Raw genomic sequence first — 14,573 nt, 5'->3', positions numbered from 1 at the left:
TCCTCTGTGACGGCGTCTGTCCCTGGGGAACACTGGCTGAAACAAAAGTGTCAGGAAGTCTGGCACCCAGATCCCACCTCTGCTTCAGACTTGCTCAAACGTCCAAATCCAGTTCCCAGTCTCTTCTCCGGCTCCTTCTGTGCCGACCTCACTGCGGCCGGCTCTCCTTCTGCTCGTTCCTCCCCTCCCGCCACATTTTCTTCCTTGCCTTTCCCTGAACACAGGAGGTTCCCACCCCAGGACCTTTGCACTGGCCATCCCCCCCTGCCTGGAAGTGCTTTGCCTCAAATACGCCCATGGTTTACTCACCCATCTCCATCAAAACCTTTTCACAAACGTCACCATCCCAATACAGCAAGCCTGGCCACCACCACTCCCAACAGCATGCCCCAAACCCCTTTATTTGCTCTGTATTCCATAACCATAGGCACCACCTTCTACTTTGCTACCCAGAGCAATCATTTTTAATAGTTGATGTCTGGCTTTCCCGACTAGGATAAAAATATCCCAAGGAATGGCAGAACCCAGGTCTATGCAGCGTCCCCTACAAAACCACTTTATCTCTGAGGTATGTTTGAATTGTTTTATAAACAAATATCGGGGTAATGTCCCCAAAGGCTACAATCCCATCTGCTTGGTTCAGAGAGGTATTCCAGGTCTCTTGGTCCATTTTTCTGTTGCTGTAACAAAACGCCCGTCACCAGGTACTTTATGCAGAACAGATGCTCGTTTGGCTGATGGTTCTGGGAGAGGAACCCACTCAGCACCTAGAGCTATTTATAGCATGGCGAGGGTCTCCCATGGTGAGACAGGGCGAGCACGTTAGCTCAGGTCTCTTCTTACAAAGCCACAAATGCCATTGTGAGGGCCCACCCTGGTGACACCATCTGATCAAATGCCTCCCAAATGTCCTGCCTCCAAATACTGTTAACATAGGAATCTGCAGAGTAAGTTTCTAAAATGAACTTTGGGAAAACACACTCATAGGGCCGCACCAGGTGTCTGGAACGGGATCCGACACTTGGTAGCTGCTCAATAAACACCGAGTGAAGGAATTGTTGAATGGAGTGAGTCGCTTCGGGCTAGATGTTTCCTCTCTCTAACTTCCACGTGTGGACTTCAAAGGGACAAAATAGTAACTGTTTTCGTTTACTCAGAAGCATTTGTGCATCTGCTACGTATCTGCAACTGCTGGGCGCCAGGGATTCAGCTAGGAGCCAGCCGACCAAGCCCTCCTGCTCCCGGAGCCTGGGATCCAGGCTGGTCATGCACCTCCAATGCCATCCCTGGGCCCGCCTAGTGTCCGCATGCCCCACCTCCGTCTTGGGAGTTCAGGAAGGACGTCTTAGCTGAGTGGCATCTCAACTGCATGCTGAAGGATGGGAAAGGAGGATCCTCAATATTCTACTCCTCCTCCTCCTTTGGTAATAGAATCCTAGTATGTCCCTACAACCCACACTTGGGTAATAATGTATCCATCCAGCTAAAAATCTTCACTGGTGTCTCTTGAAGCTAGAGCAGGCCGTCTGACCAAGGACAGGAAGGCAGGGTGTGGCTTTTGTCCTTTGGCCCTTTGTCTTTCCTCAGCTTCCGTGCCTGCTGACATGATCTATGGAGGCCAAGCAGCCCTTTTGCAGCCATGAGGATGGAAACCGCGTGGAAGAACAGGAAGATGAAAGAGCTGAGGTCCCTGGAGGCATCACTTGCCTAACAAGGAGCTTATCATTCATTCAAGTCAAATAAAACCCAGCCTGTTCAAGCCATTGGAGTATGGCTTTCCGATACCTATAGTCACAGGCAATCCCGTCGTCCTTTGTTGATGAGGGCCAGGGAATAAAAGTGCAATGTCCTCAGCGCAGGCTACCGCATGCGCCAAAGCCTCGCCAAGCCCGATTAGGCGGGAGGAGAAGCTCAGCACAGCTGGAGTGGAATGGATGGAGAGAGAGGTGTTGAAGAAAAAATCCCCAAAGCAAACAAAGAACCTGTCAATCAAAGTTTTGTAAATCCAACTGGCAAAGCCACAAGGAGCCATCGCAAGCTGCTCAGGGTGGGCAGCCCCGAGAGGGAGAGGCATTGCCTTCAGCCGAGGGCCAGCCAGAGGTCCCCAACACAGACCGGGGACAGTTACACCAAGCTGCCACCACCTGGGTCTACTGCACACCTAGACGCCCGCAGCACCTCTGTCCCTGGCCGTGCAGAGCTGTGACGCTCCGGCTCATCTGGGCAAGCACAGTCACTCCCAGGCCAGGTGGCTGCCTGAAGTGGCCTTGGCCCGTCCCTCGTGTCCCTGGGCCCTCTCCAGCAGACGGCAGCGCACACCTCAATGAGGCCTTGATCAATGGAGGCCGCGGCGCTATCGACAAAGCTCTGCAGTTTCTGCAAATCGCCCGGCGCCCAGAGACACCCGAGATTAATCTTCACAAACACGGGGCAGAGGGGGAGGAAGAAGCCAAGTCGATTTAGTTTCCGATTATTACTTTCTCCAGAAAGCACTGAAGAGTCAGAAGTTTAACTGATGTACATTAGACAGGGAGACAAATCCAGAAATATCACCCAATTACCCGGCCGCTTCTAGGCGGTATTTTTCACGACAGCAGGTGGGCTTGCCCTTTCTAAGTGGGAAGGAGACACCGCCACAGGGCATCGGCGTGTCCCAGGGCCCAGCGCCAAGCAACTCGGGGCTGAGAATCGGTCCGGAGCCTACGGCGTGCCCTTGAGGACATATGTCCACTGATTCCTTATTTTTGTTTTACGCTGCATATAACTTTAGAAATTATACTGACTCTTCCTTCTTGGAATAAGGTGGATTTGTATTTTTTTTTTTAATATAAACAATTGGCTGGGTACAGTGGCTTAAGCCTGTAATTCCAATTGGCTGGGTACAGTGGCTTAAGCCTGTAATTCCAGCAGCTTAGAGGCTGAGACAGGAGGATCACAGGTTTGAAGCCAGCCTCAGCAATTTAGGGAGAATATAAGCAACCTAGTGAGACCCTGTCTCAAAATTTAAATATATAGAGAGATATATGGATATAGGTATAGATAAAGGGGCTGGGGATGTGACTCAGTGGTTAAGTGTCCTGGAGTTCAATCCCTGGCACAAAAATAAATGTGTTCAGCCTCTCTTGGCCTCCACTTCTACCTTCAGAGAATAGAAGTCCTCCTCGTCCTCCCCGGTCACGGGCATTGGGCTGGACGATGCTCTGTTATGGGGGGGCTCTCCTGTAACGTGGGAAGTTTAGCAGCATCTCCGGGCTCCACCCACCAGGTGCCAATCACAGCTACCCCACTTCACCCCTGCTTGCCACCAAACCCAAATTATCTCCAGACATTCCCAAATGTCCCCAGGAGCAAAAATCATACCTCTGTGGAGGAACGAGCAAACATATGGCATAAAAAAAGAGGTGGGAAAACCTGCTATTTGGAAATCCTTCCCCACGTATTCACCGACGTCTGACGTGACGCCAAGTTTTAACTTCTTCACTGACATCCAACGTCACAACCAGAGAACTCGAGGTGACATTTCTCTCTGTGCATTATGGGGCCAGGGCCAGCTTTCTGGTGTGCCCCGGGAGCAGTCACACGTGCCGCCCCCACACACACTTGGGGGACCCCGTTCTGCTGTTGGTGTCTTGAAGTCCCGGGCATCCTCCCTGGGCACTGGACCCTCAGGTCACCCAGCCACCCTGCCCCGGGCGCTTGATGAAATGCAGGGTCCCGGGTCACCCCTGCTCTGCCACAGTTCAGCCCGACAGGCCCATCGGCCAGCGGCATTTTGATTCCCCAAGTTAATTTGGGAGCGTGGGGGTGGGCAGGGGGGAGGGGAATTTCCTTTCTACAACCAGAGGCTGCAGAAAATGCGCAGCCGAGAGCCAGGAATGGAACCCAGGCTGGGGGGATTAAGTGACAACGTGGAAAGGAATACGAAGATATTTAAATTGTCCCATCTTTCCATTTTTTACTTCAAGGTTAGCCAGTTCTTGAAAGGAGTGAAAAAGAACAATTTCTTGGTAAAACTAAAAAAAACCACATTTCTGAGCCTCGAATTGCTTAGCATGGGGGCTGAGAGTGGCCTGGGACTTTCCCTGGGACAGAACCGAGTCCCCCGTGGGCTTCCCGGGCTGCCCGGCTCTCTCTAGCCCAGTTCACAGGGCAGAACTGCTCTGCTCGATTGAGGGGTCTTATTTTAAATGTTTTCCCTTGTATTCCAAGTACCGTCCCCCCTTCAAAATAATGAAGCAAGGATCTAAACTCCTGGGAGCTTATTACAAAAGGAACTTTCTAGACGGCATTCGATGCCACATTTAATCTGCTCCTGGGAGAACAAGGACTTTCTTCCAAGGAGCTGGCTCCGTGTGATGACCCGCCATGCAGCTCCAACGTCACGCGGGGGGACGCGCAGTCTCTGTGTAGAGAGCAGGGATGCATCCCGAGCCCCTGGCTGTGAGAGTCCCCAGATCCACCTGGCAAGGGACGAGATGAAGTCTGGAGGATTCGGCAGAATCACAGAAGCCAGGCCAACGTCTCCAAGGGGACCCCGTCGGATGCTGCAAATAAGATGCGGGATTTTTTTTTTTTTCCCCCAGAGGAAAAATATCAAAAATAGTTTTCTTTCTTTTTTTTAACTTCATCAAGGAGGATTTCCTTGCTCTGCTGGAGCCTGAGAAATATTTAGAGGAGCAGATTTGGAAGCCGGAACTGGAGAGAAGTAACCTGCATAATAAAAAGGGAAAGGGAGGTGGGGGGCAGAGTAGAAGGTTCCAGAAGCCGACACGTGAGCCAGAAGAATTCTCTCCAAAGCCGGCATGCTCCAGGGGAGTCACACAGGCTCCGGGGCCGTGAGGCGATTCCCCGTAAGCAGTGGGGACAGACAGGGTTCTGCGCTGGGCTCCTGGGGGGAAGCAGGGCGCTGGAGCCAGCAGACAAAGAGACCCCAGGAGACCCCTCCCCACATTAGAGCAAGCTTTGCCTAGATCTCCGAGGATCAAGAGGATCCCACCTGGCCTGGTGGTTCTACTTTGTGATAAAACGTCTGACAGTTTCCGACCGTGACATGGGACCGTGGGGTCAGAGGGCAGGAGCATCTCTCTGCAGTCTCTCACCCTTGGGCTCCAGACTTGCCCGTTCCCCGAGGTCAGCTTCTGCCTCTGGATGCTGGAAGCCGAGACCACCCTGGTGGCCAGGACCACCCTGCTAGCCACGGCAGGCTGGAGTGCTGGAGAGTCCCCAGGACTGGGACTCCCCCTGACTCAGAGGGTGTCTCAACACCCCGGTGCCACCGCCCTCGTGGGCGACTCCGGGGTGCGTGCCCGACACAGGGGTCAGCGCCCCTCGGAAGTCCACACACACCACGTTGGGTACTCCTGTGAGCCAGGCGCCGCGTCCACTCAAGACGCTTCAGTCATCGATGAGTCCCTTCCTCACGGAGAGTGTGACCCCAGAGTACTCAGGGAACCCCAAAACCACCATTAGGGGGTTCAAGCTCCCATTCCCGATTTAACGATCCTCCCTGGTAGCCAGGATTGCCAAAAATAACTTAAGGAAAGCCAGACCTTTCGGCCCTGCCTCGTCTCTTCCAACATGGGCGTGGTGCGGACGGTCAGTCAGGGAGGGTGAACTTGGGGGCGTCTTTCTTTGGTGGTCACTGGCTCTGGGGCCTCTTTTGGAAGGACACTGATCCCATCAGGAGGGCGCCAGCCTGTGACCTGGTCGGTTCCTGAAGTCCTCCTCTCCTAGCACCATCAACAGCGAGCACAGGAGCACTCATTAAGCTGATGAGGCCCACGGCTGTGAGCTCCTGGAGGCTGTGAGCAGCGGAGCCATGAAGTTCAGGATCCCTGGGGCCTGAACGCCGGCTACGGGAGACCCTGGGAAGGACTCCACCGCCCTCCAGCCTCCTGACAAGAGGAGCTGGAGAGCCACTCTGCCGCGGGGCTGGACACACAGGGGGTCGACTGCCACCAACACATCACCCGGGGACTCTACCACCTGCTCCTTAAGTGGTCAAGGAACACGAGGAGGCAGGGCCACAGGGCTCTGGGGGGAGGCCACCCGTGAGGAACCGTCCCCTCAAAAGCACCTCACACGGGGACCCTAGGATGTCACACGAGGGCAGAACCAGCATCCCATGTCCCCAGCCCAGGACCTGACCCCAGGCTAACCCAATAGGACCTCGGGGACGCTCTGTGGAAGCCCCTGGGTCCACGGCCACTCTCAGGAGGCCACGCTCGGAGGTTTCCTGACCCCGTCTGCCACCATGGCCACGAGCCGCTGCCACGCTCCGTCCCCGACTCTGCTTCCTCCTCTGTCCCCTGTGCCCTTCTTCCAAGGGGTCACTAGGAGCTGAAGTAGTCGGCTTCGAGAGGTGAATCCACTGTGACCAGTGATTTTTGAAAGTCAGCTTGACACAGGGTGAAGGATCCTGCCCAAGAAGCAAAGCAGAAAGAGCCGGAAACGCTCGTGTCCCTCCAGCCCCACGACCAAGCCGTCAGAGGACACTCCACGAGGAGGACGCACTCAGGGCCACCGCCCTTCCCTGCCCCAGCACCTGTGTCACCCACCATGTCCCCGGCATCCCTTCTCGGCCAGCCCCACGCCCACCTGAATCTTTGGAAAGAGAAAGGAAAGGGGGGGTTTAAATCAGGGTGACCCATCCCCAGGACCACGTCCCCTCCTCGCCCTCCCTCTGTCCGCATTCGTCACGTTGACCTTCTCTCTTCCACCCGCCGCCCGACTGGGCGACCAAGTTCCGCCTTCAGTCTTCTACCGGGGGTTCTTTAATTTACCCAAGCCAACATGAAGGTCCCCCCCCCGGTTTCTATGACAACCTCTCAGTCTTCATAGAAATGAGTTATTGCTTTTATGTTCTCGGACCCCAAGACAACAGGGAAATTAACATAATGTGGTCATACCAAGGAAAAAAATAATCAAACAATCAAAACCCTCATATCCTCCCCAGAACTTCACAGATCGCTCCCAGTGAAAAAGGACCAAAGAGAAACGAGGCCCTGGCGTCTGACAACGCTGTTAACATTAGAGATTTCATTTCAGATGCATTTAGATGAAGCCAGACCATAATGGGGTTCCAAAAAAAAAGAAGAAGAAGAAGAAGTGCTCAGACAGAGAAGTGAACAGAAGGGGAGACGGATGTCAAGGCAAATTTGCTTTCAGATCATCAATCCTCCCAATGCACCTCCAGTCTCTGCCACGCTAGTCTTCCTGCCCCAGGACCTTTACACACGCCGCACGCTCTGGTGGCCAGACAAAGCCTGGGCACTGTTGTGGTTGCTTGCCTGGGGATGCTGAGCACCGAGAGGATGCAGGCAAGGCACCCACAGCACCTGCCAATCCCCCAGGGCAAATATCCTTGTCAGAGACTGGGATCAGGGAAAGGGAGACGAGAATTCAATCCAAAGACAGGCAAAAAGTGCTGAGGGTCAAAATGAGCCAAGACATGAGAAGAGAGAAAGCATCAGTTCAAAGGTACCCAGACCCGAGCCAGGTGCCGGGACAAAGGGCAAAGCATGGGAGACCCTGGAAGGGGGTATCCACGGTCCTCCTGCCACCCCCAATAACCCCAGCACCCCCTTTGCTGGCAAAGACATGCCTACAGGACAGGCCAGCTGGGGAAATTCTAGCTCACATGGTTCCAAGAGTAGGGGTGGCTCTCCCCCCACCCCAGACTGCAGGACGACCTCTCAATCTGAGACTCCCAAGCCTCTGAGCCTCTTGGCGGTTCCCAGCGGAGGAAGTCATTTCATTACCCATCGATGGGGAAATGGCTCACTAGGGGGCGCTGTACCCGCCCAATCAAATACTACGCAGCCCCTAAAAAGGGTGACCGTTCAGGGGGGAGCACTCATGATGATGCGGCCGGGGACCACACAATACTGGCAAACATGAATCCTGCACACTCCGTATTGGCCGTCTGCCCACCTGGCAGGAAACACACGGGTCTCCTAACTGGTTGGAACCGAGGGAAGATCTTGATCCAGCTCTGAACCAAACACAGAGCAAGATCTTTGGTCGGGCGCTGGGTCTTCAGCACCTGGGACAGCGTCCAGCCCAAAAACTGTCCAGCACCGAGGAGGCAAGACTCACAACGTCTGTTATCCAGTCAAAAGTCACTTTTAAGAGTACTCTAAGTTCGTTAGAAGAAGGATTCGGCCCCTCTGGCTGGGGGTGAGGACTGGCCTGACACCCCCCGATTCCCAGAGGTCCTGAGTCCCTGGCAGCCGGGAGGAGGATCTGGGTAACAGGATGGAAAGCACAGGGCGGGACAAGAGAGGAAGAGGAGGACAAGAGAGGAAGAGGAAGAGGAGGAGGAGGGGACAAAGTGCTATGGCTTAAAGCAGCCACTGTCCTCTCAGTTCTCAGGAACCCGGGCCAGACCCATCTGGGCGATGCCCAGGCCACTCCCTGGTACCCCGCTGGCTTCTGGGCTGATCTGAAGGGTCCACACAGCTTCAGCGACATGTCAGGTGCCCTCAAGGGGTGGGCTGCCAGCTCAGCGGGTCCCCTCTGCCTCTCCCACTCTTGGGAGTCTCTCCGCGTCTTCCCTCCGGCAAAACCCCCAAAGACCAAGGCTCCCGAGGCCCGAAGCAGAGACCGTCTGAGGACGAGGACCAGAACCTCCCTGGTATCACGTCGATGGCCCTCTGGGGGTCACAGCTGTCCCCGGGTCAGCCCAGGCCCAAGGAAACGGACCCGGCTCCTCAATGCATGGTGCCGCCCAACTCTGAGTCACCTTTGGCCTCTCCAGGAAGCCAGGCAGGAGGTGGGGAGAAGCCTGGACCCTGGGGTAGAACCATCTAGAACCCCTAGGAGCTGCTGGGTGCAGGCCAAGTCGCTCTTCAAACACTTTTTAAATCATTGACTCATCTCTTGCTCAGATAGCAGACGTGGCCGTGTTTACTTTATTGAGTGGATTTTGGGTGGCGCTGTCCCAGGTGCGAGGATGACCTAGGTGCCATCCCCCGCCACCTCTTGCCGTGATTCTCCATGAGCATAAATTGCCTTTTTCAAATAAAAAAAAAAGTGGGGAAGGGAGAGGTGGGGGGGGGGGGCATGTCCAGAGGCTGAATCCTCATCTTCTGCAGCAGAAGAGTCAATAGAAAATGTCTTAAATTGATAAATCGGGAAACGGCTGCATAAGCATCTTATTTTGGAGTCAGAGATAAACACCAAAAGACCTAAAAATGGAAATCTTCCCAGCAGCTGTCTCTGGGAAGCAGAACTGGGGAGGGGAGAGGCGGGGAGGGCCAGGAACCCTGGACACCCGCACGGTGCGTTTTCACTCTGTACTGTGTGCACGCGCTACTTTGATCTTTTTTTTTTTAAATCCAAAAGGGGGAAAAAAATAAGAAAAATCAGTGATGGTCATTTTTTAACGACCTAGAAAAAAATCTCACTTTGTTAAGTGGAAAAAATAATGTAGATAACAAAACTCCATGTTCGTCCACATGCTTAGAATAAAATAAAAAATCTATATGGAAAGGATATCCTAAAGAAACGTACCTAGAAGTGGCAGTGGGTGGATTTTACTTCTTTTCTGGGTTGCCCAAATTCTCAGCAATGTCTCTAACTTCCATAATGAAAAGAAATCAATTTATTACATTAAATAAAAGAGCAGAGATTAAATAAAAATGTCAGAGGGCTCTCTGAAGAACTCTGGGCTGCTGAGCTCGACCTGGGTTCCGGCCCCCGGAGCCTCCGCCTCCTGCCATCGGGTTCTGGAAGGGTCAAGTCAGCGACACCAACTCATTTGGTTCTAGAACATTCCCAGCAAGAATTCGGTTCATACTGTTTTGATTCACCTGGACAAGAACTTCATAAGCCTCCACTGTTTCGGTTTGGATGTGGATGGAGCGCTCCTCACACCATGAAACAAACGTGTGTCGGGGACCTACTATGTGGCAGACAAGATGCGAGGGGCCGGGGTCACAGTGGTAAGTGGGACAGGTAAAATGCCCATGCCTTCGGGGCCACAGGCCAGCGAGGGGGACACTCACACTGTATTCTAATAGGTGCTTTGGTTAGGGAAGGTAAAGGGCAGGGAGAGAGGGGCTCATCTGGAGGGCTTCCTGGAAGAGGCCAAGTCTCAGCTCAGACTTAAAGGAAGAACAGCAGCAGATGAGGCGAACCCAGGAGAAGCATTTCCAACTCAGAGAAGAGACTACGCAGAGACTTGGAGACACAGGAAAGAAGATGGATAAAGTCAAGGAACCAAGAGTGACAAAAAATGCCAACCCCAGGTCAGAAGCATCCGTCCTACAAGACGGCTCCCTTGCGGGCTCTGAAGCCCCTGGCCTGGAAGCCCGTCCTGCCCCCTGGGCTCAGTCGCGGTGCTTCTCCCCACCCTGCCCCGGTTCTGCATCTCTGCCCTGGTGGTAAAACCTGCCTCATGAGAATTAAATGAGATACTGGGTGCCCGCGAGAGCTGGTACTGCTCCCCAGCCACCGATCGTGTTTACAGTGGACACCGTGGAGCCCGCGCTGTGCCAAGCCAGCCACAGGCACGGGGTCATTAAGGCTCGGAGGTAGGTTTTATCAACTTGCCCATCTTACAGGTGAGGGGCACGGAGGCCAGAGGGGGTGTGCAACGTGGCACCTGCTGCTGGTGGCCCACCCGAGCCCCTTTACCAGCCCGTCCGTACCTCTCAGCTAGGCAGACACTTGCTCCAGAGAATTCCCGGGGCCGACGGCAGCCTCTCACCCACCCTAGGACCAGCACCGCGGTGAGAGGTCAGAGAAGGTCCTGTCCGTCTGCTTCCAGGCAAAGGCCGCTCCCTGACCGCATGCTCCAGAGCACCACGGGGTCCCTGAATGGACCGCCTCACCCCAATCCCTGTCTGGGGCTTCCAAGGAGCCCCACCTAAGTCCCACGACTCAGAGATTCAGACAGCTGTTCCCATCCCACAGGCCACCTGTCACGCCACCCGGCCATACCACCGTCACCTCTAAGTCTGCACCAGGGCAGCAAACCACGGGGCTGAGGCCATCCCAGCTGCTGGGGAGCCAGACACCATCTCAGGCTCCAGGGTCCACTCCCAATGGGACCAGCAAGTTCAACCCACCAGCTCCGTGCTCCCAGGGCCCCCCGCAGGGGACCAGGGGAGGTGGAGGGCGGCTGAGCGCAGGTGGGCTTTGGAGCCCCTCCCTGAACAGGAAGGGAGCGGGGGAGGCCGAGCAGAGCACAGACTTCAGACAGGCTCCGGGGCCTCCCAAGTGGAGCGTGTGTCAATCACCAGCACAGCGTCATGCACACCCTAGCTCTTGTTGTGTTGCTTGTCCTCTTCTCCGACCTTCGAGGCCGCCTGGGACCTTCATGGCGGAGCTGGGAGCTTTCTGGTTCCCCCCAAATCAAAGAGACCCTCCAAAAGAGAAACAGCCCCCTGCCCTGCCTGGCCCTGGCCTTAACAGTTTATCTCCCTGGCTCCATGCAAGAGGCTTCACCCAGCTGAAATTATTCAAAATCGACCTTGAGATGGGGAACAAATTGGCCGCGCGGCAGCCAGGAATCGGCAAATGCGATCTAAATGCCCCAAGCAGCGCCAGAGCCTTCCCCGTTGACAGCGAGAGTCAATGTGCATCCTGGAAAATTCGGAGGAAAAAAAAAAAATTAAAGGTCACCGCATTTGTAGGCGGAATGGATTTTCCCCGAGACCATTACAGACAGACCGTCTTAAATGGCAAGGATCCCAGGCTTGGCAGCTCCTGGGGGCCCCTGGGAGCAAAGAACATCACCCCAAGTCATGTACATCCAAGCTGATGTCCGTGGGCACCTGGAAGTCCCCCAGTGCCCCTTCCCTGGTTGAAATTCCACCATCAGTCTGTGATGCCCTGGTGGGCAGCAGGCAGGAGGCCAGGAGGCAGATCAGCAAGATGGGTCCAGACAGGTGTGGTGGCGCACGCCTGGAATCCCAGCGGCTCGGGAGGCTGAGGCAGGAGGATTGCAAGTTCAGAGCCAGCCTCAGCAACAGTGAGGCCCTAAGCAACTCGGGGAGACCCTGTCTCTAAATAAAATACAAAATAGGGCTGGGGATGGGGGTCAGTGGTCGAGTGTCCCCGAGTTCAATCCCTGGTACAAAAAAAAAAAAAGAGAGATGGTACAAACATTTCCGTAGGGGAGACCAAAACCCAAAGCCAGCCTAGGAGGAAAGAGTAGGATACCTACTGACTGGGAAGGAGACTGGCCCAGAGGGACACGGGCAGAACGGGCAGGACAGTTTCTCGGGCAGGACAGGGACGCGGTATTCTCTGGTTTCATCCCAAGAACTGAATCACTGTTGGTGAAGGCGGCCAGCAGTACCGCACCTTCAGGAGCAGCGCGTGCTCAGCTTTTCCGCGCATCCCCTCACCGCGGCCACCATCTGTGAGAGGGTCCCGTTCGTAACCACTTCACAGAGAAGGTGGCTGAGGCTCAAGGGGTACCTAGGAGGTCACCCAGATGACCGTGACAAGCCAGGGAACCGGCAGCTGCAGAGCCCAAGCCCACGTCCTCCTCACCCTATTCCACGTGGGGTGCTCAGGTGGGGGGTGTCCGCTGAACTCGGGTGAATAGTAAAAGTTAACTCTCGACACAAGCCGGTCAATGGGGACCCCATTGTCCCAACAAGGAAATTAGCGCCCAGCAGAGCGGGGGGCCCTAAAGGAGCCTTTGCTGAAGCTGGGCTCACAGAGCACAGCGCACACTACACCTGTGTATGAGGACAGCGATGCGAGGGACGTGCCCTTATCCAGCCAGGCTCTGCTGCCACCGTTCCCTCTGTCGTGGGAAAAACGCGGTCCCCCGCCCCTTGGTGTCAGGTGGGCTTTGCTCATGGAAACCGGGCGGAGAGATGGCGTCCCATTAAAACACACCAGGTATTTCTGTTCATCCCTCAGGAAGTGCCAACCCCAACCAGGAAACCACTGCTCCTCCAGTCTGGGCCTCAGAAGCAAAGGCAGGGGTCACACTTGACCTTGACCTTGACCTTGACCTTCAGCCTAATGCAGTCTCACCCCACAGACCTATGAGCAAGATGGAAATGCTCATCTTCATAACCCACTGGGTATCGGGGACGTTGTTACGCAGCTCCAGGTGGCTGGACCTTACACATGGCTTTGAAGTATCATACGATACAGGACGTACACCTCCGGGGTGTCCCACAGAGGGATGTGTGACTATGGACTCTGTGTGTCCACGTGACGGAGACACTAGAGGACAATGGTGCCCCCTTGCTCTGACACTGATCGGCGGTGTGCTCGGGAGCAGGCTACTTGGCCCTTCCGGGTTCCGTTTGTCTTTTGTAACGTGGAGATAAAAACATGGCCCACCTCACAGGGTCAGCGTGAGATCAGAGCCAAACGACGTACAGAGCGGGTTTGGCGGAGGGCCTAACGCAGTCCCGTTTGTTCACGCAACAAACACTGAGTAACGGCACTGCCAAGCCCTCCTCCTGGTGTCCAGGACAGTTTCTAGGTATGGAGAAAGGACAGCCGGGGGCCGGGAAGGAGGCAGCAAGCTCCAGCTGTGAGGTGGCCTCCCTAGCACCGGGTGCCCAGAGAAGGAAGCCGTGTTTCCTCTCCGGGCGAGGGACACGCATGTGACCAGACCCAGCTGACGACAAGAAAATCCGTCTCTGCTCCGCAGCGGACCTGTCCTTGGGGCCCTGGGCGAACCACAGCAAGAGATCAAAGACGGTCAGCGCTGGACACAGCCGCACTCAGTGACAGTCCCCGCCGCTCGGGAGCCAGGCGGAGAACCCACAGACCAGCTGCCATCCAGACCCTCGGGAGTCCCTGGGGCCGGAGCCAGGCCTCAGAGCCCACTGATCACAGCCGGGAGGTGCCCAGGAGCTGGAGGGCGAGGTCAGCAGCAGCAACCCTGCCTGCCCGAGCCGGGCACCAGAGATGCCCTCCGACACGGGGCTGGGAGCACACGCTCTTCACAACACAATCCGCACACTGCCCTCCAGGCCGCCTCCTGGTTCTCGGTCCTAATTGGCTGTTTCTCTGTCTCCTTAGAAACAGCCGCAGCTGTTGAAAGCCTGGTCTGTGGGGTGGGACTGGCTGGGGTGGCATCCTCATCCTCCTGCTCACCAGCTGCCTCCTTGGGCTGGACACAACCCCTGGACACGCATACCCCCTGCCCTTGCAGGGAGGCTGGAAGGAGACAGCGTCACAACATCTTATGTGTAGAACACCTAAGGGACATGCTCAGCCCAGGGCCAGGCAAGGTACCCGCAACCGTGCCCATTACCAACTCTGTTGACCAATGAGGACACCCAGGCCCCGACAGGTTAAGCAATTTGTTCAAGGTCAGATAGACACGCTGACCTCGGCAGCCAACCTTGGGACATCTTCCCCTTTCCCCTACCCAGGAGGTATGCCTCCAAGGCACTTCAAAATCCCCGCAGGATGAATGTCCACCCACCTGGAGGCCCCCCGGAGGCCCACCGACTCCACTCAAGGGCCTAACAGATATTTTCAGAGCAGGAGGAACTTGGCCGTGACCCCGGGAGTCTTGTTCAGAGGCAGATTCTGACTTGAGGTCAGAAAGGGGACCCAAGAGTTTGGATTTCTAACGAGCGCCC

This window comes from Callospermophilus lateralis, chromosome 19, assembly GCF_048772815.1.
Source record: "Callospermophilus lateralis isolate mCalLat2 chromosome 19, mCalLat2.hap1, whole genome shotgun sequence".
In the NCBI taxonomy this organism is placed as follows: Eukaryota; Metazoa; Chordata; class Mammalia; order Rodentia; family Sciuridae; genus Callospermophilus; species Callospermophilus lateralis.
Note: the sequence above shows the minus strand (reverse complement) of the source record.